Source organism: Triticum aestivum, chromosome 1A (assembly GCF_018294505.1).
Source record: "Triticum aestivum cultivar Chinese Spring chromosome 1A, IWGSC CS RefSeq v2.1, whole genome shotgun sequence".
In the NCBI taxonomy this organism is placed as follows: domain Eukaryota; kingdom Viridiplantae; phylum Streptophyta; class Magnoliopsida; order Poales; family Poaceae; genus Triticum; species Triticum aestivum.
This window is the reverse complement of record NC_057794.1, coordinates 64,182,518-64,208,987: the sequence shown is the minus strand read 5'-3', so window position 1 is coordinate 64,208,987 and position 26,470 is coordinate 64,182,518.

The following is a 26,470-nucleotide window of genomic DNA, read 5'->3' as shown; positions in this document are numbered from 1 at the left end:
ATCCTCGATCGGCGCAGTAGGCTCCGAATCAATGGTCGGAACCGGTGCGTGTGCGGCCTCCAAAGCGCTTCTCTGTGGCAGAGCTATATCATGCCCATCGAGATAGTGCGGCGCGCTTGGCTGTGGCTCGAATCCGTCAAAGATCAAGTCCTCGCGGATGTCAGCCGTGTAGTTTAGGCTTCCAAACCTGACCTGATGGCCAGGGGCGTAGATTTCAATCTGTTCAAGGTGGCGAAGCGAGTTGGACCGCAGTGCGAAGCCGCCGAAGACGAAGATCTGTCCGGGGAGGAAAGTCTCACCCTGGACTGCATCGTTGTTGATGATCGAAGAGGCCATCGGGCCTGAAAGCGACGACACAGAGGAACTCTCAATGAAAGCACCAATGTCGGTGTCAAAACCGGCGGATCTCGAGTAGGGGGTCCCAAACTGTGCATCTAGGCCGGATGGTAACAGGAGACAAGGGACACAATGTTTTACCCAGGTTCGGGCCCTCTTGATGGAGGTAAAACCCTACGTCCTGCTTGATTAATATTGATGATATGGGTAGTACGAGAGTAGATCTACCATGAGATCAAGGAGGCTAAACCCTAAAAGCTAGCCTATGGTATGATTGTTGTATGATGAAGTTTTCCTACGGACTAAAACCCTCCGGTTTATATAGACACCGGAGAGGGTTAGGGTTACACAAAGTCCGTTACAATGGTAGGAGATCTTGAATATCCGCATCGCCAAGCTTGCCTTCCACGCCAAGGAAAGTCCCATCCGGACACGGGACGAAGTCTTCAATCTTATATCTTCGTAGTCCTGGAGTCCGGCTGAAGGTATAATCTGACTACCCGAACACCCCCTAATCCAGGACTCCCTCAGTGACTTACACACCTAGACGGAGGGAGTAGAGCACTTTACGTACAGAGCCATATTGCACAGTTCCCAATGCCCCGCCAGGCTTTTTCGGCTCCTCGGGCTTAATTGGGAGGCGCTAGTTTAAATATGCTACTAGCTGATGAGGAAGCTGCAAGCGAAGTGCAGCTAGGGCGAGCACGCGAGCCATGGGATGCTGGGAAGGAAAACCCGTTCACGTGGCTAGGCTGTCCAGTGCACCCAGATTGTGGGGTCGCATGTCCGTTTGACTTCAAAACTCAAACTACCGGTGTAAAATATTGGCTCGCAGCGAAGTGTAGTAGTACTACTTTTTAAAAAAGGTCTCCATCCGTTCGGCCGGCATCGAACCCACAAAACAAGGTATACGCCCCCGCGACCACTAGTAGTACTCGTTGGAGTACAACGCAACCTAGAATCACCTTTTGTCGCTAGTAGTACGTACATTGTTCCTTACAAGAAACCCCTATCATCTGTTGTTGGCTATAAGCCAGTGACGTGTCATCTATAGCCCATCTTATAGCCAACATGTACAATAATAGATCAAAAGAGTGTACTACTTTTTTTATTATGTGGCCCACTTCTCATTCTCACAAAGTGCCTAGGAGCACGTGCTAGAGCTAGCTCTTCACGAAGAGCCCGCTTACCTTATCTCTCCTCTTCTCTTTCCTCCAACTAAGCAGAAATATACTAGTTTATTTCTTATAGCCCGCTGACTCGGCTCTATTGTACTTGCTCTAATAATGCAAGAAACCACTAAAATGCCAAGAAACTACTACCACTTGCATACGTGGCAGACTTGAGATAAGACTACCTTATCAACCATTGTACATGCTCTTACCAACAAAAATCCTCGAGTGACTTCCTACCTCTAGCCCGTCCACCTAGTCATCCTCGGCCATGGGACGCAGCTACCGCCGCCGGCAGAAGGCGAGGTCAAAACCGCCGGCGGTGCGGAGCCCATGTTGCGGCAGCCCGGATGCCAGCTCCGTCCGGCGCTCGCGGCCGCTAGCTAGCCAAGATAGCTCCGTCCAGCTGCTTGTCTGCAAGGTTTGCTAGCTAGATTGGCATGGCAGCGCGGCGGCTTGCTCGCGCGCGCTGCGCTAAGGCCAACCATCTGGCTCGAGCGAAGGCCAGTGCGGCGGCTTGCTCGCTCGTGAGTCATGCTCGGGCCAGCCTGCCAACCAGTGCGGAGGCCAGCGCGGTGTCCGGCCCGTCCGGCGGAGCGGCGGCCAACTCGCTCATCACCGGCGCCACCAACGAACACGCATGAGTACTGTTTGAAATAATGTTCAAGAAAAATAATGATTTGAGGGGGAATAACAGGATAGAAGGTCAGATGTGGTCCCTCTTGTCAACGGTCAAACAAAATGTGTTGATTTAAGCTGCTTCGTCAGCACGGACGTGTGGGCCAACCCTATCATAAATGGGTTTAAACAAACCTAATCGGTAGGAGTACTAGGTAGTTTTTTCCGTGGATTAAGAAATTTTGGGTATGTTTTTGCTATTTTTTGTACAATAGATTCTTCCTAGGGCTGGTTGAAAGTGGTAGTTTTTGGTTAAATACTCTACATATTGTAAGTAGGAGTGAAAGTTAAGCTTTGGAAGCCAATAAGCAAGGCTAGTTACATAGTGCATATGTGTACATGATTGAAAGTAAATATGAACCATGAGTGACTAATATCTTGATGGAAAACTTGAAACTATGGAATACTAGGAAAAAATGCATGGTTGGAAATACTAGCAATGTTCATGTCCGTTGCAACGAATCATAATTAGAATAATACTTATTCACAAACTTGGTACAAAACACTCTAATTTTGATATACATATGTCACTAGAGATATATTATGTTTCAATTAGAATATATTCCTTGGGCTGTTTTGGTGAGGTCGAGGAGGGATGTGGTTGGTTTTAAGATACTAATTATGGGTTTTTCTGCAAATTGGTAAACAAGTGGGATGTTGGTGAGAAAAGGCAACAACTTACCTCACAATCGTTAGATGTAGATCTAATGGTCAGAAACGACGGATGGCAGACACACCAGCATCACCAACTTAGTCTTGTGTAGGAGTACTAGCAAGATCCGTGCATTGCACGGAACATCAAGATGCATTTTTTTATAAAACACTTGTTGTGATTGACCCTTGCGGGAGTAATCCCATGTGTAAAAACTAATGATATCTCAAGAAATATGAGATAAGGTGAAGAGGAGTGGGGGTGTGGTGGTGGTTGGTGGTCGGACTGAGCGGGGGCATGGGGATTGACGACGCCGGCAGCGGCCACCAGGCCAGTTTGTTCCAGAGGCTTCCTTTCTTAATTGCTCAACAATGAGGTTTGTTGGAGATAAGGATGAACGAGGGAAGGCCTTGTCTGCAAATGTGGAGAGGGGTGCGGGTGTCTTTTAGTTTAACTTCCATCCGTCAGATATAGATCGGACGGTCTATATTGCAAGATGGCACACGTACCATCATCACCAACTCGGTTTTTTTATAAGAGAAGAAGTATAAGTATGGAGATACAAACGTATTATCGATACTTGCTTCCGTAAACTAGCATCTACATTCTATTCAACGCCTCGGCATGTGGGGCCTTAGCACAATGACTTCTCGACTGTGTAAAACAAAGATTTTCCCATCACCGACAAGGAGGGGGTGACGGCGGCACGCTTTTTGGCTTGCTCTAGTCCTAGTAGTCATACTAGGTGGTCTAAGCACGTGTAGATTTATTCTTTTTCATGTCTCATGTTCGCCGTACTGCCACGACTGTTGATGAATAGATGGTAAGTTATTCACGGGGAAACCCTTGTTGAGCGTGTTTGCGAGAGAGAGAGAGAGAGAGAGAGAGAGAGAGAGAAAGTGTGCGTGTGTGATATGTTAGAGACTGAGGCAATGATAACAGATTCTTTGTGTCTATGTGTGTGGAGGATAGAGAGAGACATGTACATGGGGCTTTGTGTGTTGTGTAACATGGAGACATATATACATAATTAGAGAGTGAGTGTGTGAGATACACATGCAGACATGAGGAGAGATGAGGATCCAGATAAATGGGTGTTTGTGCGTGTCTGTGTGTGTTTGTGCACGCGTTTGTGTGTGAGAGGGAGAGAGTGTATGTGGAGTAGAGAGACCACTGATGATGTAAACCTAGTATAAGGGAAGGGGGAATGGTGTGACATGTGTAGTAGCGAGATAGCACAGGTGCGGGCGGGGGGAGCAGACTATTTGGAAGAGACATCGAGTGTGTGGTTTGGAGAGGGGTGTGAGAGCGAGAGAAAGAGAGAGCTAGCGACGGAGAGAGAGAGAGAGAGAGAGAGAGAGAGAGAGAGAGGGAGAGAGAGAGAGAGAGAGAGAGAGAGAGGAGGGGGCGAGAGGGGTCATTTGTGTCCATAAATGGCGTATAGATAGGGAGACAATGTTGATGTTGTCCGAAATTGGCCTATGAACGGAGACGCAAGGGAAGCGAGTCATCGTGTGTGTGTGATAGGGACTTCATGAGAGATCTAGAATAGATGGTGTAGAGAACAATGTGCGAAATCGAGAACGATTATACATTAGGGAGCTATGCAAAGAGTCACGACATATATGTATACAGGGAAGGAGCTGGGGCGGGTCCGCATGTGGGAGAGATAGAAAGAGGAGAGTGGTGCACAAGGAGACAAAGTGTGCTTGTTTGCAGTGGGGGTGGTGTGTGAGGTGAGTGCGCGAGAACCACATAACTAGGGAGATAGACGTTTGGGGGCGACGTTTTGTGTGTATGGGAAATATACACTCTACATAGTGCGTGTGCTTGGGTAAGAGAGATAGCGGGAGACCTAGAGAGTGAGGGAAGAGATGTGTGCATGCCCGAGAGACAAAGTGATAGAGACCTATGTTGGGGTCCGGACTTTACAAGAGAGAGGGGTGTTAATGTGCTCGTGTGTTGGTGTTTGGGGGAGAGAACGACTTCTCTATGTGTGTGTGTGTGTGGTGGGGGGGTTGACTTCAGATAAAGAGTGAGGTGTCTATATTTGAGGGACTTTAGCGTAATTGAGATATTGTGCACTCATGGTTGATCAATTTGTTTCACAGTTTGTACTATGAGATAACGATACTTTTGAACATGCGTGATATACCTTGATGTACCAGAATTACAAACCTAAGATTGGAATTTTGGAATTCGACTCCATCATTAGCTTTTGTAATTCATTTAAACGGAGGTACATTTTTAAGCTGGGATTTCGTGATTTCAAATTCATATATCAAACCTAGAGATATACACATACGGGCATGTTCGAACTTTATAATTATCCACTTTATTCATACACATACACATTTTTGCTTTTGTCATCATATTTAGGATAAACACATTTGGAATTTCATTTGAATTGGACCGTATGATGGTATTTGCTTGTAGTAGCTCAATGATCCATATTTGAATTGAATGTACAATCTAAGTTTCGAGTTGGACACATTGATTTTCAAAACTTGCACATTTTTTGCGTGCAAAACAAACAAATTGTCGGCCATGATAGCATAGTCGGCCGTACGAGAGCAGAATACATATAATTTTAGGCGCCAAAAGCTTTCAAACTTCCCACTCACATCGAAATATCACGCGCCCAAAAGTTTAGCTCTACGATATTCCTGTTTTACCCCTGCCACATGAACGGAAAAGGGCTGCTTTGGTAACTCCATTGTTTTCCCCTCTTTGCCCCCAACATTCTTCCCCAGAGCCCCTCCCCGACCCCCCCAACCACGGCAAGCCACCAAATCTAGTCCTCCGTCGCAGCAGTGGACCTCACACCCCGCCGGATCTACCTTCCGCACCTTGAACCCCCAACTGCCAACTCACCACTTCACCAGAGCCGCTTCAGCGACTAGCTTGTCCACCGCTCCAGATCTTCTTGACCTCCATCATGGTCCACCGCACCGGATCTACTTAACCGGCGCCCTCGTCCACCACATCTTAGGCCCTTCACTGACTCCCTCGTCCGCCCCTTCGCTGGCCCTTCATACAAGCCCTCGTCCAATGCAACAGATCTGCCTCACTGAAAGCACTGTACAACACGCCCGCCGAAGCCTTCGTCCACTGCACCGGACCCGCTCCACGGATGCCATATTCAACTCCACCAGCCCTGCTTTATCGACACCGCAGCCTCATCAGGTTATTTCGATTTGTACTCCTTCGGTTTTTCTCTTTATCATGCAACTGTTCACTTACCACAGATGAGCTTTCTTGTATGTCGACAGGCACCGCAACCGTAGCACCGGAGCCGCTTCAGCGACAGCGACAGCCGGCCCAAACTCAACCGCAACACGAGCACCATCGACGATCCTTAGCTATCAAGTATGACAACGATACCCATACGCCGCCAAGAATCAGGTACTATTATCCAACGGCCAACGCCTATGTTCACTTTCCTAGCATAAGCACCACACCTTTGAATTTCTTCAGGGCATCATTCAATTTTTCATGAGACGCGTTATTCTGCTTGCACCTGTAGGGCCATACTTCTGGCAGTGAACATGTTACATGTGCTAAATTACATACTAGTGCACATATAGTTAATATGCTTTAGTTTTGTTCTGATGCCACCTGTTGGTTCCATCAGACTGCTTAATGTTCTCTATGCTTAATTACACATCAGCAAACTAGCATGTGGTTCCGCTGCTTTTTGTTTCTTTTACCCTACATTTTCTGATGCTAGCTATTACATCACTGCTCCGAGCCTCTGTTCATTACTTGTTTGTGTGTTCTTGATCTTCCCAAGTTGCATGACTAATTTGATGCTTCTATTAATTATGGAGCTGCCAACCCCATCAAGCAAAATATTTGTTCTTTTGGGGCTGGCACCTCGAACAAGCATAAAAATAGAGGGAAGCAGATATATTGTCGTGTATGCACACACCCTTCTTTCATTAGTTTAGATGAACCATTGATGATCAATTCGGACCAGTGCATGCGATTAAAATTAATTTTACCTAAATAGATGGTGCAGAATAAACTACAACAACTAGATTTGCAACCACGGGATGCTGACGATATCTTCAAAGAACATTGCAACAGCAGCTAGGCTTCACAGCAACATATGGTAAGCCAGTGTGTTTTAGTACATGTGAAATGTAATGCGAGTGGGCTGCTTTCTTGGCTTGTGCCCTCAACGTGTAATCCTACCGAATTACAAATAGTTCAGTTGTCTGCTTTGCTGTATTGCTTGATTCGAATGCTTATTTGTTGTTACGCTATACCTGAGTTGGCCAATATGTCAGCAGTGCCTGCTGTACTATCGTAAAGAAATGCATGCCTATTTCATTTGAGTCCTTAACTTTTCCTCTCAACTTCATCACAAGACTGTCTTCGTAGTTTATATGAGGCCACACTGTTAAGTGCTTTCTCAGATTATTTCAACTGCTTAGATGCCTTGGCAACTTAAATATAGCGGTTGTACACTCCCTTTCAACTAGGGATGTCAACTGGGTCCCGTTTAATCCCGATTAAAGTCCACTAGTGGTATGATAGTTCAAAAGAGTTTTTGTTTTTTGAGGAAAATGAACTAGGGAGGTAGCAAAAACTAACTAGATGGGACTGGCGGATGTCGTTTATTTGCCACTTACATCCCTAGTTTCATCTTACCATTTTAATTTCTTTTCGGCTGATGCTGCTTCGAACCATTTAAATATAGTTTGCCATGCTCGGCAATAATTCGTCCGTCGTTTACCATGTAAGCTTACTGCCTGGATCATACGATAACTATCTCTTACTGATGTCCAGCGGAAACCTTTCAGGATGCCGTTCACACTAGGACACAATGTACAACCCCAGAATCTATTTGTGGAAGCAGTGCGCCATCCATGTTACCAGATGGTAGCAGTTCAGAGGCAACACCGCCGGAGAGCAGTCTGAGCACAGATATTATAGTGCTTGAGGCTCTACTAGAGGCAGAAAGAGATGGTGTGGCTGCCATGAATGAGGTAATCTTTATCTTGAGGCTGGAAATTACGGAATTAGCGGCACGCATTATGCAAGCAACCCAAGAATTGGAGGAAGTAAGAATGTTGCATTTGAAGACGGAGGAGGTCCTGCTGTTTCTGCTATCTGAAGCCCAAGGTAATCCCGGTTCTTCTTTAGATACCAGTTGAAATTGTCATTAGATTATTGTACTTGCATGTTGTGTCATGTCTCTGAATGGATTATGTTGCAAGACCCCCTATGTTGTCCATGTGTTGTAATGATCCGAATTTTTTAGGCGAGGTAATCCTCAGTACTTGTATGATTGACATAAGGTGAACTATTTTTCGTGTGAGCATATTGTATTGGATGAAATAACTGTTTGACTCAGAGTGTATCCAACCTACTGAATTCGAAGATCACGACATTTCTAAATCATAATCATATATAAAGGTGGAATAAATCTTTGTTGTGGTTTTGAAGAAATAAATAACAAAACGTATAATTATCTGTGGATATTCGTAATCGAATACAAATTGGATTTGAATTTAGTTTGCCAGGTCCCAGGGCAAACGTGAATGCTAATTCTCCCAAGTTTTGAACGAAGCGGCTAAACACCCACTATAATTTGTGGGCTGCCCGAAGCAAGTGTTTGCGAGATGGAAATTACTGTCTACCCCTGACACTTGACATCCTTATCGACCGGATTTACACTGCTGTCGATAGGGGTAGACTAGTAACTTCAATCAGACGTGACACGACGGCCTCTGAGCCCATTCAGGCACGGTGGGCGCCAAACGTGGGCGGCAAAACACATTTGATTCAAGCTCGTCCGAAAGACATGTGTCTCTTCCTCCATTTCCCCATTCATACACGGTGGGTGGCAAAACAAACTCTCCTTGTCCGAAATCGATGTAGGCTAATATTTTAAATAGGGGCAGATGTGTAACTTCCATCAGACGTGACACAACCACCCTACCTGTCAGCCCCGTTCATACACCGTGGGCGCCAACCGTGGGCGGCAAAACACCCTCTCCTCGCCCGAAATAGTTACCGGCAAATATTTGGAAGGTGCCAGATTATCGTCCTATCCCCAACCGACGCAATGTCTGAAATTTTAAACGGGGGATAAGTTCATAACTTTCCCCCATTTCAGAGAAGCGCGTCCCAAAGTTTGAGATCCCCCTCCCCTCCATTTCCCCATGCATACACCGTCGGTGGCACGACAACCTCCGCACTGCGGCCAGCCTCCTCCGTCTGCCACCCAATCCTCCACCTTGCCGAAGCCACTACCCCTACCCCGTCGTCCACTGCAAGAGATGGACGTCTCTCATCCACGGTGTTTGACCAGGATCCTTTCATCGCCTCCTCTCGCTTCATCGGCGCCGTCGTCCACCTTGCCGTTGCCGCTCCTACGACCGCCTCGTCCACGGCAACAGGATATATCCCTCGACCCGGCTGTTTGCCATCTAAAGTCTTCTTCCCCGCCGCCGCCGACAGCCATCGCACCCGCAGCACCCTCAACGTATCTGCATAGGCCCACACGGTGTCGCAAGAGAGGTGGTACTCTTCCATTTGTGCTTAAGTTATTGATCTCACCCAGAAAATAGATCGTAATTTGTTTAGTGTACTTTTCTTGTCCGTACCAAATCATAGTGGCTAGTTGAAAGCAAACATTGGTTGCGAAGTAGCTTTGTCCGGTTTGCACCTTCAGATCCGCCATGGCACGGGCACTATACTCATAAAGCTTATGGTTTCCCCCCTTTATATTCACTACCATCATCGTAGGTGCTTCGTGTCGTGCTAGCACTACTCCTCAAGACCTCAACCCAAAGCTTACGTGTTGAAATACGAATCTGATATGATGCTCATATCACTAAAACAGAGAACGTTTAATTGGTCACCTAATGTTCCTATATTCGTTTCGAAAAGCATGTGCGCCACCCACTGGTCTAGCTAGTTCCACTTCCCTGATTTTTCTCTTGATGCTTAGGGTTTTCCCCTTTTATCTACTCTACTATGATCTGCGTAGGTGCTTTCTGTCGTACTAGCATTACTCCACCCTTCAAGCTAAACAACACAACACTCAGAATTCGAAAGCTTAGTTGTTCAAATATGATTGTGATATGATACTGATATTAGTTAACCGACACATTTAACTGGTTAGCTAAAGGTCCCACTTGAGTTTCCAAATGCATGTCGCGACATATAGAGGACAGCATAATTGCATTTCTTTGTCACTTGTTGACCGTACTTTCTTGTCCATACCGAATCTTAGTTGTTATTTCAAAGCAAACATCGGTTGCTAATTACCCTTTGCGTGGTTTGCAGCTTCAGATCTTCCATCCCACTACCACGGTCAACATTGTACTCAGCATGCTTATGTTTTCCCCATTTTATGATGACCACAATCAGCCAACGTGGTTCATGTCGTAATAGCACTGCTCCACCCATCGAGCTAAACAAGCTTAGTTGTACAAATTCATATCTGATATTATTGCTGATATTAGTAAAACTGAGAGATGTTTAATTGGTTAGCTAAATGTTCCTACTTTAGTTTTGAAATGCATGTGAGCCACATATGGAGAGACCAGAAAGAATAGTATTTCTCTGTGCGCTCTGGTTCATCATGGGTGGCCAACCGACATTGTATTGAAAGACTTGTAATATCTTCAATCTGCTTGCTCTTCTACTCTTCTTTAAGATGATACTCTTCTCTTGCGGTCGACTGGTCAGGTCGAGTTGTTCTCCCTTAGTATATTTTGAATCTGTCAGGTCAGGTCGACTTGTTCTTCTTTACTATATGTTGAAGCTATCATCTGCGAAGTGTCATCACTTCTGGAGCTCTCATATTTTGAGTAGTAGGCCACATTATATTAATGCACACAACAAATTACAGCATGCATGGCATCTTTTAAAAGAATTGCAGAGATAGCACAAAGGGTTTACAGGGAGGCAATATTGGATTAGAATCACTTCTGCATTACAAAGAAAATCTCACTTGTTTTTATGTTTTCATGCATGTCAGATATTGAACATTATCAAAATGAATATGAGAATGGGCGCACGAGAGGAATATTGCGGAACGATCCACTGGCTAACAAACTTGGCATGGTGGAGGATGGCCTATCTTATTCACCCATCAAGGTGCTTGCTCTAACTTTGCAAAGTTGTATTGGTCGCACATATTTTGCATCTGACCTCTTGCATTACTTCTACTTTATTACACCATCTGCTTAGTTTAAGCATCATATATGAGTATATGCCATACCTATCCATTTTCTGTACCTATTCCATGTGTCGTCACACTATGTTTTTCCAGTCAAATGTTGTTCTTTCACAATAGATGTCCAAAACGAAGAGGGTGAGTGCAGATCCTCAAGGAGTACAAACTAGGTATTTGGAAAAGCTAGTGATACCTGTTAAATCCGATAGATCAGCAGCCACAGAAAACACAGGCCCAACTGTACCACACTTTACCCCTACTCCAGTGGCAAAACCCCTATTAGAACTGCTGGGAGCCCAGCGTCAGGTACTGTCTATGATATCAATTCAAAATTTGAACTCCTAAATTTCTTCTTGTGCCTTACCTTCTCTCTTGTATGAAAACTAATTTCAGATGAATCTCCTTGCTCAAAGGATGATACGATCTCAAAACAATAATGGGCTGTATATTGCTCTTGTCAGTACCTCTCTCCCTTTTGCCTTGTAACGCTGTACTTAATTAATTGCTATTTGATTATGTATCATCAGTCTGCACCTGAGCTTCATTATCCTCTGTTTCTTCCAATATTATTTGATCTGTATTTACTCTTTGCAAAATGTAGAATAATGGCAACGCTTATAAAGAATTTTCTTTGGGGAATTTATTGAATTATCCTTCCATCAACATGGAGAAGGGCTTTTTCCAGCCCGTGTTAACATGTAATGTAAGTTCATCCTTCTCAAGCCTTCAAACTTTGTTCTAGTATAGATTTGGATAGGCATCATTTCCTCCACTGCTGTTTGCTTTGCTGTTTACATCTGATTGTTTGCAACAACTACCAGTTTCAAATTGTAGTTGTAAAAACATGTTCCTTATGCAGAACAGATCCATTTATTTGCTTATATAATTGTGAAACCTGTTACGTGTCTCCTTGTTTCTCTTTCAGACTCATATCTCTTACGTCAGGAAGAACTTTAGGGAAGATAGTGAGACAAACCATCTTGAGGACAGCGAGATGACCCCAAGGTCCTGTCTTGATGAAGATAATGAGTTGAAGCTACTCACCAGCAGGTGTGAGACAACCTCTGTGCAGTCGCTGCCTCAATCAGTTCGACTTCTTCATTCTCCACTTAAAGTGGAAAGGCTTGCTTCAACTTAGCTCCGACTTGAAGTCAAAGATGCAATGAAGATGTCAGAGGACTGCCGTGCGCACCATCATGCCTTAAATCCAGTGTTGATGCATCTATTGTTGACACAACTGAGGTCTACTCAGCTTCTTCAGCTGTTTGGTGGGGGCCGACCTGGCCAGGCCTAGTGCCTTCTGAAGTGCTCTTAGTTTTGTATATTCTTTTGTCGGCACGTTTATTTGCACTGGTGGTGAAATTTGATGCCCAGTGGATGTAATATGTGTGATAGCCATGATAGCCTAGCGTAAGTTGCATCCTTATTTATTTCCTTGTTGTCTTGTTTATTTGTTTGTTTGTTGCCATTGCAGTTCTTTTTCCGCGGTTTGCTAGTGGCTGCAATAACCTATTTTTTAAAACTAGGCCAAAATAACCATGGGCTAATATTTACTGTAGTGACACTAGGCCTCCTACGGGCCGTAGAAACAGTGGGTCTTCTACGGGCCATAGAAACAATGGGCCTTCTACGGGTCGTATCATCAATGGGCCTTATACGGGCTGTATGATCGATTAGCCAAACATGGGCCAATAACAGGCCGCATTATGGCTGTAAATGGGCTAGAGTTGGAATCGTCCGTTCATGGGCCGACCATAACGGGCCATCGTTAATAGGTCGTATTTGATGACACTACGAAAACAGCCCAACGTATTAATGGACCACAAATAGGCCGACTGTAACCACGGGCTGAATTTGGCCCACGAGCAGAAAATGACAGTAACGGGTTATAAGTAAACGATTGCTGGAAATGAGCCCAAGAATAAATGGGCTTTGAGAAGGCCAAAAGATAACATGGGCTGGAAACGGCCCAGCGGAATAACGGGCCGTTAATGGGTATAAAGTGATACACTGTTCATTACGGGTCAGTTTCACCACGGGCCGTTAATGGGTTTAAAGTGATACATTGTTCATTACGGGCCAGTTTTGTTCTCTATCTTTAGTATTAGCATGACATGCCTTTGTTTACCATGATAAGTTCCTGTAGCATGTTGTTTGATAGCTCTAAACATTGCAACCTGATGTAATATCTGCCATGCACAGTGATTTCTGCCAAGTCTGTGAACTGTTATTATTTGCAATCTTGCCATGTCCTTTTGAGCATGTTCTAGTGATTTCTGGAGATAGCTCAGTGTTCATGTTTTGTCATGATTCATCTGTATATCATGTCCGTGTCTTTTGTTTTCACGTTGAGATGTTGTCGCATATTGTTTTGATGCTTGCTAGATGCCTAGTTGCTGTTTTGGACAGCTTGTCCTTTAAACTTGTATAGAGTGTATGTGTTGAACCGTTGCTCCATTTTGAGTGTGCTCTATATGAAACTTGCTTAGAATTGCATGTAGTTTCATCTTGTCATGTTGAATCCTTGTTTTGAGAATGTTTGCTTGATGGTTGAATGTATTTTGCATCAATGCCATGTTTGACTTGTTTTGCCCATATCTTCTAGGCCGTAGCTCCGAACCAATTGAACTTTATATGTAACTTGACTAGATTTTCGTGTAGATCATCTTGGTGCATCTTAACTTGCTGTTTAACAACTTCAACTTAATGTTTGTTCAGATCTGGACCAATTTCGAAATTTGCATATGAGGACTTACCGGACTTGTAATTTGTTGTTTCCGTCCTCATTTAAACTTGCTTTGATGTGTTGTTCTTGTATGCATCATCTCTTGCCATGAGTAGCTTCATGTAGCCTTTGTCATGCATCATACTTGGTTGAGCATCATGTCTTGGTTATGTGTTGCGTGTTTACCTTGTTGTTTGCTTCTTTCCGGTTGTGCTCCTTCTCGTTAGTTCCTGTTTCGTTGCGATCGTAGGATTCGTTCGTCTACGCTTGGTTCGGCTTCATCCGTTCATCTTCTTCATGGACTCGTTCTTCTTCCTTGCGGGATTTCAGGCAAGATGACCGTCACCTTGGATCTCATTACTATCATTGCTATGCTAGTTGCTTCGTTTTGTCGCTATGCTGCGCTTCCTATCACTTATTCTTCAAGCCTCCCCAAATTGCCATGTCAGCCTCTAACCTTTTCACCATTCCTAGCAAACCGTTGCTTGGCTATGTTACCGCTTTTTCTCACCCTTGATTTTGCATTCCTTACGCGGTTGGGTGATTTATGGGACCCCCTTGACAGTTCGCTTTGAATAAAACTCCTCTAGAAGGCCCAACCTTGGTTTTACTTTTGCCTAACAACCTATTACCTTTTCCTTGGGTCGGCCAACCTGAGGGTCATCTTTATTTTAGCCCCCCGAGCCAGTGCTTCTCTAAGTGCTGGTCCAAACCGAGCTGCCTGCGGGGCCACCTTGGGGAAACTTGAGGGCTGGTTTTACTCGTAGCTAGTCTCATCCGGTGTTGCCCTGAGAACGAGATATTTGCAGCTCCTATCGGGATTGTCGGCACATCGGGCGGCTTTGCTGGTTTTGTTTTACCATTGTCGAAATGTCTTGTAAACCGGGATTCTGAGACTGATTGGGTCTTCCTGGGAGAAGGAATATCCTTCGTTGACCGTGAGAGCTTGTGATGGGCTAAGTTGGGACACCCCTGCAGGGTATAAACTTTCGAGAGCCGTGCCCGCGGTTATGTGGCAGATGGGAATTTGTGTTGGAAATATGCCCTAGAGGCAATAATAAAATGGTTATTATTATATTTCTTTGTTCATGATAATTTTCTATTGTTCATGCTATAATTGTGTTATCCGGAAATCATAATACATGTGTGAATACATAGACCACAACACGTCCCTACTGAGCCTCTAGTTGACTAGCTCGTTGATCAAAAGATGGTCATGGTTTCCTAACTATGGACATTAGATGTCATTGATAACGGGATCACATCATTAGGAGAATGATGTGATGGACAAGACCCAATCCTAAGCATAGATCAAAGATCGTGTAGTTTGTTTGTTGTAGCTTTTCTGAATGTCAAGTATCATTTCCTTAGACCATGAGATTGTGCAACTCCCGGACACCGTAGGAGTGCCTTGGGTGTGCCAAACGTCACACCATAACTGGGTGACTATAAAGGTACATTACAGGTATCTCCAAAAGTGTCTGTTGGGTTGGCACGAATCAAGACTGGGATTTGTCACTCCGTATGACGGAGAGGTATCTCTGGGCCCACTCGGTAATGCATCATCATAATGAGCTCAATGTGATCAAGTGGTTGATCACGGGATCATGCATTACGGTACGAGTAAAGTGACTTGCCGGTAAGGAGACTGAACAAGGTATTGGGATACCGACGATCGATTCTCGGGCAAGTAACGTACCGATTGACAAAGGGAATTGTATACGGATTGATTGAATCCTCGGCATCGTGGTTCATCCGATGAGATCATCGTGGGGCATGTGGGAGCCAACATGGGTATCCAGATCCCGTTGTTGGTTATTGACCGGAGAGTCGTCTCGGTCATGTCTGCATGTCTCCCGAACCCGTAGGGTCTACACACTTAAGGTTCGATGATGCTAGGGTTGTTAGGAAGACTTGTATGTGATTACCGAATGTTGTTTGGAGTCCCAGATGAGATCCCGGACGTCACGAGGAGTTCCGGAATGGTCCGGAGGTGAAGATTTATATGTAGGAAGTTGTCATACGGTCACCGGAAAGGTTCGGGGGCATATCGGTATTGTACCGGGGCCACCGGAGGGGTTCCGGGGGTCCACCTCTCTCGGAGGTCCTAATGGGCTGTAGAGGAAAGGGGAACCAGCCCTACATGGGCTGGCCGCATCCCCCCCTTGGGCCCATGCGCCTAGGGTTGGGGGGGAAACCCTAAAGGGGGCGCCCCCCTTGCTTGGGGGGGGGGCAAGCCCCCTCCCCTTGCCCCCCCCCCCTCTAGATCTCATCTAGAGGGGGCCAGCCCCCTTCCTCCTTCCCCTATAAATAGAGGGGCAAGGGGAGGGCTGCACACAACATCCAAGGCGCAGCCCCTCCCCTCCCCTACACCTCTCCTCCTCCGTAAGAGCTTGGTGAAGCCCTGCCGGAGTACTGCAGCTTCACCACCACCACGCCGTCGTGCTGCTGTTGGAGCCCTCTTCCTCAACCTCTCCCTCCTTCTTGCTAGATCAAGGCGTGGGAGACGTCCTCGCTCCGTACGTGTGTTGAACGCGGAGGTGCCGTCTGTTCGGCGCTAGGATCTTCGGTGATTTGGATCACGACGAGTACGACTCCATCAACCCCGTTCTCTTGAACGCTTCTGCTCGTGATCTACAAGGGTATGTAGATGCACTCCTCTCTCCCTCATTGCTAGATGACTCCATAGATAGATCTTGGTGATGCGTAGAAAATTTTAAAATTCTGCTACGTTCCCCAACAATTTGTTAGTGTCCGGTTGTAGAGAACTTGACACTTGACTTAATTAAAACGCATCAACCACGTGTGTAACCGTGATGGTCTCTTCTCGGAGGAGTCCGGGAAGTGAACACGGTTTTTGGATTATGTTTGAACGTAAGTAGTTTCAGGATCACTTCTTGATCATTCCTAGCTTCACGACCGCTCCGTTGTTTCTCTTCCCGCTCTCATTTGCGTATGTTAGCCACCATATATGCTTAGTCGCTGCTGCAACCTCACCACTTTACCCCCTTCCTTTCCCATTAAGCTTTGCTACTCTTGATACCCATGGTAATGGGATTGCTGAGTCCTCATGGCTCACAGATTACTACAACAATAGTTGCAGGTACAGTTTATGCGATGATCATGACGCGAGAGCAATGATTGCTTGTTTTGGAGTTCTTCTTCTGCTTCTTCTTTGATCAGGCGATAGGTTCCAGGTCGGCAGCGTGGGCTAGCAGGGTGGATGTCGTTTGAATTTCTGTTTGTGTTTCATCCGTAGTCGGATGGTGCTCTTATGTAAGATGATGTTGTATTCGTGTGGCATTGTATGCCTTTTGTATGTATCCCTGTCGGTGTCAAAACCGGCAGATCTCGGGTAGGGGGTCGCACACCCCCTATGTTTCACCGATGAGGTCCTGGACTATGAATTTCCAGAGGGATTCAAACCCGTAAACATAGAGGCATATGATGGAACAACAGACCCTGGAGTTTGGATCGAGGATTATATCCTCCACATACACATGGCTAGAGGAGATGATCTCCACGCCATAAAATATTTACCCCTTAAGCTTAAAGGGCCAGCCCGGCATTGGCTTAAAAGCCTTCCCGAAAACACAATTGGAAGTTGGGAAGAGCTCAAGGATGCTTTCCGAGCAAACTTTCAAGGGACCTATGTCCGCCCTCCGGATGCAGACGATCTTAGTCACATAACTCAACAACCCGGAGAATCAGCTCGGCAGTTCTGGAATAGATTCCTCACTAAAAAGAATCAGATAGTCGACTGTCCGGACGCCAAAGCCTTAGGAGCTTTCAGGCATAACGTCCGAGACAAATGGCTCGCCAGACACCTCGGCCAAGAAAAGCCAAGAACAATGGCCGCACTAACAAGCCTCATGACCCGCTTTTGTGCAGGGGAGGACAATTGGTTGGCAAGGTGCAGCCCCAGCGACCCAAGTACATCCGAAACTAGGGATGGAAAAGGAAAACCGCGACGCAACAAGGACCGTCGCTGGACTAAGGACAAAAGTCCGAAGAGCACGGCAGTCAATGCCGGATTCAAACGCTCACGACAAAATTAGGCAAAATCGCCCCCCCGGATAACAGGGACGATCCATCCAACCTAAATAAAATCCTGGACAGGATATGTCAGATACACAGTACTCCCGGGAAGCCTACTAACCATACCCACAGAGACTGTTGGGTTTTCAAACAATCCGGCAGACTCAATGCCGAACACAAGGGGCTCGACACACCAAGCGAAGACAAGGACGAACCCCAAAAGCAGAGCACCAGGAAACAAAAGAACTTCCCACAAGAAGTAAAAACAGTGAACTCACTTCACATAACAAAATGTGCGGCGCCCGTAAAGGTACGCACCACACGGCCCATCCCCAAAGGGTCCTGCCACTGGTTGTCAAAACCGATCATCTTCGATCAGCCTTCTAGAAATATCAAGAATGTAGGCTGGACTGCCTTGATACTCGATCCAATAATTGGCGAACTCCAGTTTTCAAATGTCCTTATGGACGGCGGCAGTGGACTAAACCTGATATATAAGGATACAATCCAGCACATGGGGATAAACCCAGCAAGAATCCGCTGCAGCAAAACCTCCTTTCAAGGGGTAATACCTGGTCCGGACACCCATTGTATGGGTTTCCTCCGGCTCGAAGTCATATTCGGCTCTGCCGATAACTTCCGCCGCGAAAAGCTAACCTTCCATATCGTCCCGTTCTCAAGTCGCTATCAAGCACTACTGGGACGCGAAGCTTTCGCTCGCTTTAACGCAATACCGCATTATGCATCTCTTACGCTTAAGATGCCCGGTCCACGAGGCATCATCTCTTTGAAGGGGAAGCACTAAAGTGCGCCTCTCCAAGTGGAGGACTGTGTGGCCGCTTTGACAGCCCCACAGCAAAATGGCCTCACCGGCCAAAAAACATCGAAATAGGTCATTCAAGACCACGAACGCGGATAGACGAGTTCGGTGCAAAATCATCATTGATGCAGGCCTAGTCGCCATATAATCCCGCACTGGGGGCTCCACGCATATACAATAAGAGACAATAAAGCTCAATCTTATATATTTTACTTTATACTTTGTTTATTTTAAACCTTTTCGGCACGACCCGTTTTCAACTCAGTTCCTCTCTTTTACAGATGAATGTCGTGCGGCGCCCGTCCAGGATACGGCACAACGGAGACATAGGCGCGGACGTGCAGTAGGGACCCGTCCTAAAGGATTCTTTTTAGATTAAGACCCTGCGTAAACCATTTTTTCTGTCTCTTGTTGCTACACATCCCCTGGTTTTTTCTGATATAACCAAGGAGGAGGCTGGCGTCTTGGCATGCGGCCACGTCAGAATTTTTGCACGTACCTGGACACTAGGGGCTTTTTTAATAAAGAGTGTTGTTTCGCCCGCACTCATAAAGATTGAACACCTTAGGGAGTGTTCGGCGTCGCGAGTTTTGGCATTATATGCATCAGCTCCGAATCATGTCTTTGGTCAAATGTTGGGTTGCCCGGCTCCTGGGTTCGGCTACCTTACGTTCCGCTCTATCGGCTAAGGTAGCACCAGGAGAACTACTGCGATTGTGCCCCGGTTCGGCCGGGCGAGCACCTCAGTAGAGAAATCCGAGAACTGACTGTCATGATGTAGCGTGAGACTGGTCAGCCACGCGATGACCTATCGGAATCTATCGGATTCCTCCGCTTTAACGACGGGCCGCTTCCCGGTCAGGCACATACGCGCCCCGAACTCGGACGAGCGCAGTTGCCACCAAGGGGCTACCTAAATAGTCTCACTGTCAAACTCCTATGGCTAAGTGAAAGTGTTAAAGCATTATAGTCTGGTTGCCTGGCCCGCTGCGCTATCACCTCCTTTGTAGGACCAAGACGTTGGGTTAAGTGTGAAAATGCGTCTTCTGCGAGCACCCCCGCACTATGTGCGTGGGGGCTGAAGCCAACAACTGCCATCTTTCAGATTTTGTATGTATATATATATATATATATATATATATATATATATCTTAAAACGGCCGCACAGGAGGTGTTCCCAATACTTGGAGGCACGAGTATAAAAAAGGCCACTACAGTTTATCAAAATATTACATTATAATTACATATGCTATCATAACATAGCATCTTTCGGGCACTGCGTCTCTATTACACGAGCGCCTTCAAGAACTTCCTGAAAATAGTGCTCGGAGGGCACTCGGATTTTGTCCGAATCTCGGGACGCAACAACGTTGGTCTCCATCTCTGCCCAATATGTCTTAACACGGGCAAGAGCCATCCTAGAGCCCTCTATGCATGCCGACCTCTTCATTGCATTTATACGCGGCACCGCGTCAAGGAATTGCTGCACTAAGCTGAAATAACTCTTCGAATCCGATCTCCTCGGCCACAGGTGACCCATGACGTACTTCATGGCGAGTCCAGACAACCTATTCAGTTCGGCCCATTGAGCCAAATGATCATCCACTGCCAGTGGACACTCTGGATTGTGAAACTGCGACCAGAAAAGTTTTCCCACTTCGCGATCTTTCTGATCTCGAAAGTGTTCGGTCGCATCAGCAACACTCGCTGCCAAGTCCAGATAGGTATCCTCCACACTCCACATCCGGTCCAACGGAGCAAACTTCGGATCGCAAAATTTCCTTCGCAGCATAAAGGGCTTTTTAGCTGCAATCTGTTCAGCCTGACGCAGCTCCTCCTTCGTAGCTCTCATTGCAGAGCGCGCGTCCTTGGCATTGGCAACAGCCTTCTCTAAGTCCGTCTGTTTCGCCTGGTCTTCTTTTTCAAGAAGTCTGCAACGGTCTGTAGCGCTTTTTAACTTTTCGGCCATCTCGGCCATCTCTTCCTTGCTTCAGCAATGAGCAGCATGTTCGGCTCTCAGCTCTTCAAGGGCTTTCCTGGTGGCCGCATCACTTTTGCTGGCTTGTTCTTTAGCTCGGGCAAGTTCTGCCCTAAGACTCTCCACAGCGGCTGCACCATCTGCGTCAAGCACACACATCATAAGACACAGGCATAAAATTGTTCTTACCTGATGCCGCCCGAGGAATTACATACCTTGAGCCTCATCAAGCCGCTTATTGACAAGTGTGATGTTGGCATCTCCCCCGAAGACGAGCTCTGCTGAGAAGGGCTGAGGTCCGAGCTACAAGGTAAAGGTTTGGTTAATCTTCTCAGATATAAATCAAGGATTTCCCTCATCCCTCAAAAGGAAAATCTTTCTCCACTTACGGCTCGCTGGAGAGCTGATCCCTTTGAGGGCGTAGTCCGGCCGAGGGACTCCCCAGCGTCAGACCCTCTGACGAGGATTTTCTCCCCCGCTTCGAGGCCATGGTTTCCGGGTCGTCAGAGGCGGCTCTCTTCTTCCCCTTAGGAGAGGAATTGTCGGTTCCTCCCTTCGGAGCAGCCTCCTTCGAGGAGGCCATAGCTTCCTTGTCCTCCCCCTCCAAAGGCATTATCTCCAGCATCCTGACCAGCACGGGATCCGGCCTGGTTTCAGGAAGGGGAGCTGGACACCTGATCAGCTTTGCCTTTGCTATCCACTCCTGTTTAAAAGGACGGCTCTTTTAGGGGCAAGTTTATGACAATTATACGGATAGAAGGTCCGGGCACAAGGTTGCTTACTTGAGTATCCGGGCGATTCAGCTTAGGCCTGCGTCCTCGGTTAAATCCGGACACATCTCTTGTGATCCGAAGAACAGTCTATACATCTCCGCGGGCGTTGCACCCATAAAGTTCTGGAGAGGTCGCGGTCCCTCTGGATTAAACTCCCACAGGTGAAGGGGGTGACGTTTGCCGGGCAATATTCGGCGAATCAGCATGACCTGTGTCACCTTGACCAAGCTGAGGTCTCCTTCCAAGAGATCCTTAATTCGGCCCTGTAACAAGGGCACGTCTTTGGGCAAACCCCAATCTAACCCTCTGTTAACCCATGACGCTAGCCGTGGTGGGGGACCCGAGCGAAAGGCAGGAAGCGCCACCCACTTGGCGCTCCGGGGAGTGGTGATATAAAACCACTCTCGTTGCCACAAGCATAGCTCCTCTTGAAAAGAGCCCTCGGGCCATGGAGCATCAGCATTTTTGCTTATAACAGCGCCTCCGCACTCTGCGTGCCGTCCCTTGATCATCTTCGGCTCCACTTTGAAAGTCTTGAGCCATAATCCGAAGTGAGGGGTAACACGGAGGAACGCTTCGCATACAACGATAAACGAGGAGATATGGAGGATGAACTCCGGAGCTAAGTCATGAAATTCTAGCCTGTAATAAAACAGCAGTCCCCTCACAAAGGGATCCATCGGGAAGCCTAACCCCCCAAGGAAGTGAGACACGAACACTACGCTCTCACCGGGCTGGGGACTGGGGATAGCCTGCCTTTGAGCAGGCAACCTGTGCGAAATTTCGGCGGTCAAGAACTTAGCCTCTCTCAACTTTAGCACGTCCTCCTCCGTGACGGAGGAGGGCATCCATCGGCCTTGAAGGTCGGAACCAGACATTGTCGAAGGTCTGAGGCGCCCGGAATCAGGAGCCTAGGGTGTTGGAACTCGAGGCGACGGGTGAACTTGTTTTGGGATTGGAGAAAAGGAGTAAGGCCCTGGTCTCTTTATAAGAGGCTGAATACCAGGAGCCCTCCCCGTAACCGTTTGGGACTCGCCTTTAATCAAGAAAACATGCTAACGGGCACGATTGGGTTACCTACGTCCGTATTGATGAGAATCCCGTAAAAGGGGGGGTACATGATCTCTGCTTTGACAAGACGTGCCAAGGAAACCGCCTCACAAAACACGCTGAGGTGGAAAAGTGAAAACGATTCGAGTAAAGGACTTGGCTGTAGTGTGATGACGCACTGTGGAATACGTCGGCAGATTTGATTTGTGTTAATATTATTCTCTCTATGGCAATATGTGGAAGCTTATTTTGCAGAGCCGGACACTACTCTTGGTGTTTACAATCTTCTATGAAGGACTTGGAGGAGGAACCCACCTTGCAATGCTGAAGACAATTTGTGCGCCGGACTCGTCGTCATTGAAGCCTGGTTCAGGGGCTACTGAGGGAGTCCTGGATTAGGGGGTGTTCGGGTAGCCGGACTATACCTTCAGCCGGACTCCTAGACTATGAAGATACAAGATTGAAGACTTCGTCCCGTGTCCGGATGGGACTTTCCTTGGCGTGGAAGGCAAGCTTGGCGATGCGGATATTCAAGATCTCCTACCATTGTAACCGACTCTATGTAACCCTAACCCTATCCGGTGTCTATATAAACCGGAGGGTTGTAGTCCGTAGGACATCAACTCCATATACAACAATCATACCATAGGCTAGCTTCTAGGGTTTAGCCTCCTTGATCTCGTGGTAGATCTACTCTTGTACTACCCATATCATCAATATTAATCAAGCAGGACGTAGGGTTTTACCTCCATCAAGAGGGCCCGAACCTGGGTAAAACATCGTGTTCCCTGCCTCCTGTTACCATCCGGCCTAGACGCACAGTTCGGGACCCCCTACCCGAGATCTGTCGGTTTTGACACCGACAATCCCCATCTATTATGTAATGTTGATGTAATGATATCCACCTTGCAAAAGCGTATCAATATGCGGTTCTATCCTTGGTGGGACCTTCGAGTCTCTTTAAGATAGTATCGCATATTGGGCGTGACACATTTATATTTCCTTATATCATGATAAATGTTTATTATTCATGCTAGAATTGTATTAACCGGAAACTTAGTACATGTCTGAATACATAGACAAACAAAGTGTCACTAGTATGCCTCTAGTTGACTAGCTCGTTAAATCAAAGATGGTTAAGTTTCCTAACCATAGACATGAGTTGTCATTTGATTAACGGGATCACATCATTAGAGAATGATGTGATTGACTTGACCCATTCCGTTAGCTTAGCATTTGATCGTTTAGTATATTGCTATTGCTTTCCTCATGACTTATACATGTTCCTTTGACTGAGATTATGCAACTCCTCATGACTTATACATGTTCCTATGACTATGAGATTATGCAACTCCCGAATACCGGGGGAACACTTTCTGTGCTACCAAACATTACAACGTAACTGGGTGATTATAAAGGTGATCTATAGGTGTCTCCAATGGTACTTGTTGAGTTGGCATAGATCAAGATTAGGATTTGTCACTCCGATTGTCGGAGAGGTATCTCTGGGCCCTCTCGGTGATGCACATCACTATAAGCCTTGCAAGCAATGCAACTAATGAGTTAGTTGCGGGATGATGTATTATGGAACGAGTAAAGAGACTTGCCGGTAACGAGATTGAACTAGGTATTGAGATACCGACGATCGAATCTCGGGCAAGTAACATACCGATGACAAAGGGAACAACGTACGTTGTTATGCGGTTTGACCGATAAAGATCTTTGTAGAATATGTAGGAACCAATATGAGCATCTAGGTTCTGCTATTGGTTATTGACCGGAGATGAGTCTCGGTCATGTCTACATAGTTCTCTAACCCGTAGGGTCCGCACGCTTAACGTTCGGTGATGATCGGTATTATGAGTTTATGTGTTTTGATGTACCGAAGGTGGTTCGGAGTCCCAGATGTGATCACGGACATGACAAGGAGTCTCGAAATGGTTGAGACATAAAGGTTGATATATTGGACGGCTATATTTGGACACCGGAATGGTTTCGGGTGATCTCGGAGAAAACCGGAGTGCCGGAGGGGTTATCAGAACCCCCCAGGACTGATGGGCCTTAATGGGCCCTAGTAGAGAGAGTTGGGCCGGCCAGGGCAGGGCGCGCCCCCGTCCCCTTGAGTACGAATAGGACAAGCAAGGGGGGGAGGGGCGGCGCCCCCCTTGCCTTTCCCCTTTCCCACTCCTTCCTTCCCCCTCCTAGTGGGACTAGGAAAGGGGACTCCTACTCCCACTAGGAGGACTCCTCCTCCTCTTGGCGCGCCCTCCTAGGGCCGGCTGGCCTCCCCCTTGCTCCTTTATATACGGGGGGCATGGGGCACCCCATGACACACAAGTTGATCATTGATCTTTTAGCCGTGTGCGGTGCCCCCCCTCCACCATAATCCACCTCGGTCATATCGTAGCGGTGCTTAGGCGAAGCCCTGCGTCGGTAGCTTCATCAACACCGTCATTATGTCGTCGTGCTGACGGAACTCTCCCTCGAAGCTCTACTGGATCGTGAGTTCGTGGGACGTCACCGAGCTGAACGTGTGCAGATCGCGGAGATGTCGTACGTTCGGTACTAGGATCGGTCGATCGTGAAGACGTACGACTACATCAACCGCGTTGTCATAACGCTTCCGCTTACGGTCTACGAGGGTACGTGGACGACACTCTCCCCTCTCGTTGCTATGATCACCATGACCTTGCGTGTGTGTACAATTTTTTTTTGAAATTATTGTGTTCCCAACAGGTTGGTCGCCGGCGCCTGCTCGGCGGCCGCGACGAGCCGGTTGTCGTAGCGCCTGGGCCGGCTGATCGGCCTTGCGCTTGTTGTTCTGCTGGTTGTGCTGCCGGCTTCCTTCGCCGGCCGGCTTCGCTTTGCCGGCTTCATCCAGCACCACCTCGATCTTCATGGTGGAGTCGGCTTTGGCGTACTTGTCCGCTGTCACCATGAGCATGGCCATAGTGACCGGCTCAGAGCGTAAGAGCTTGTGCTTGAGGAGGGTGCCATCCCGGCACCTGTTGACGAAGTACTGGATCGCTTGGAACTCGTGGACGCCCTCGCAGCTGTTCCGGACCTCGGTCCAGCGTGTGAGGTACTCGCGGCCGGTTAATGCCAGTCCCTGCACGCACATGGCAAGCTAGCTGGGGCGGCCGGGTTGTTTGTAGGTGCCGGTGAAGTAGCGCATGAAGGCCTGCTCAAAGTCGACCCATGTGTTGATGCTGCCCGCCGGCAGGCTGTTTAACCAGGTGCGGGCCGACCCCTGGGGCATGAGCGGCGCGTAGCGCACGGCGAGGCGGTGGTTACCGCCGGCGATGCCGATAGCAGTGGTGTAGTCGGTGAGTGAGTCCTCCGGCTTCACGATGCCGTTGTACTTGGGGGTCTCGCGGGGGAGCTTGAACCCTTTAGTAAAGGGCCCATCCCAGACGCGTGGTCCAAAGCACGCCGGCCCGACAGGGCCACTCTCCTCCAGCTCCTGGGAGAGGGAGAGTCGGTCGAGGCGGTGGTGGGCGTCGGTGTCGTCGATGGCATGCGGGCACAGCCGGTCGGCGACCGCGTCGCGGGGGGGCGGGTTGACCGCAGTCGGACGTCGGCTGGGTTGGAGCAGAGGGTCGAGCCGGTGTTGGTCCTCCAAGGCCAGCTCGTCACCCAAGCCGCCGACAGTCGTCGGGGCGGGGTCGCGCCGGGTCCAGGTGCGTCTGGAGTGCGCCTCGCCGGGCGGCGAAGAGGACGTGTTCTGGTGGTCGCCGGGTCCGGCGACGCGGGCAGAGCCGGATTCGGCCGGCTTGGCGAGTTGGTTGAGGCGGTCCTGTTGCGTGTTGGCTGTGTCGAGGAGGTCGTTCACCCGCTTGAGGCGCTCCTGGAGCTCCTCACCCACGAGCTGATCCAGGCCGACCGCGGCTGCCTGGGCGGCGCGCATGTTCTTCACGGGAGTCTCGTAGACGGGCGGGATGGCTCCTAAGGCACGACCGATCGCGCCGTCCCGGGCTCGCACGTCGGTGACCCGGCTTGGCTCGGGCGCGGCAGGCATGAAGCCGTAGGTGGCGTTGTGCTCCAGCTGAGT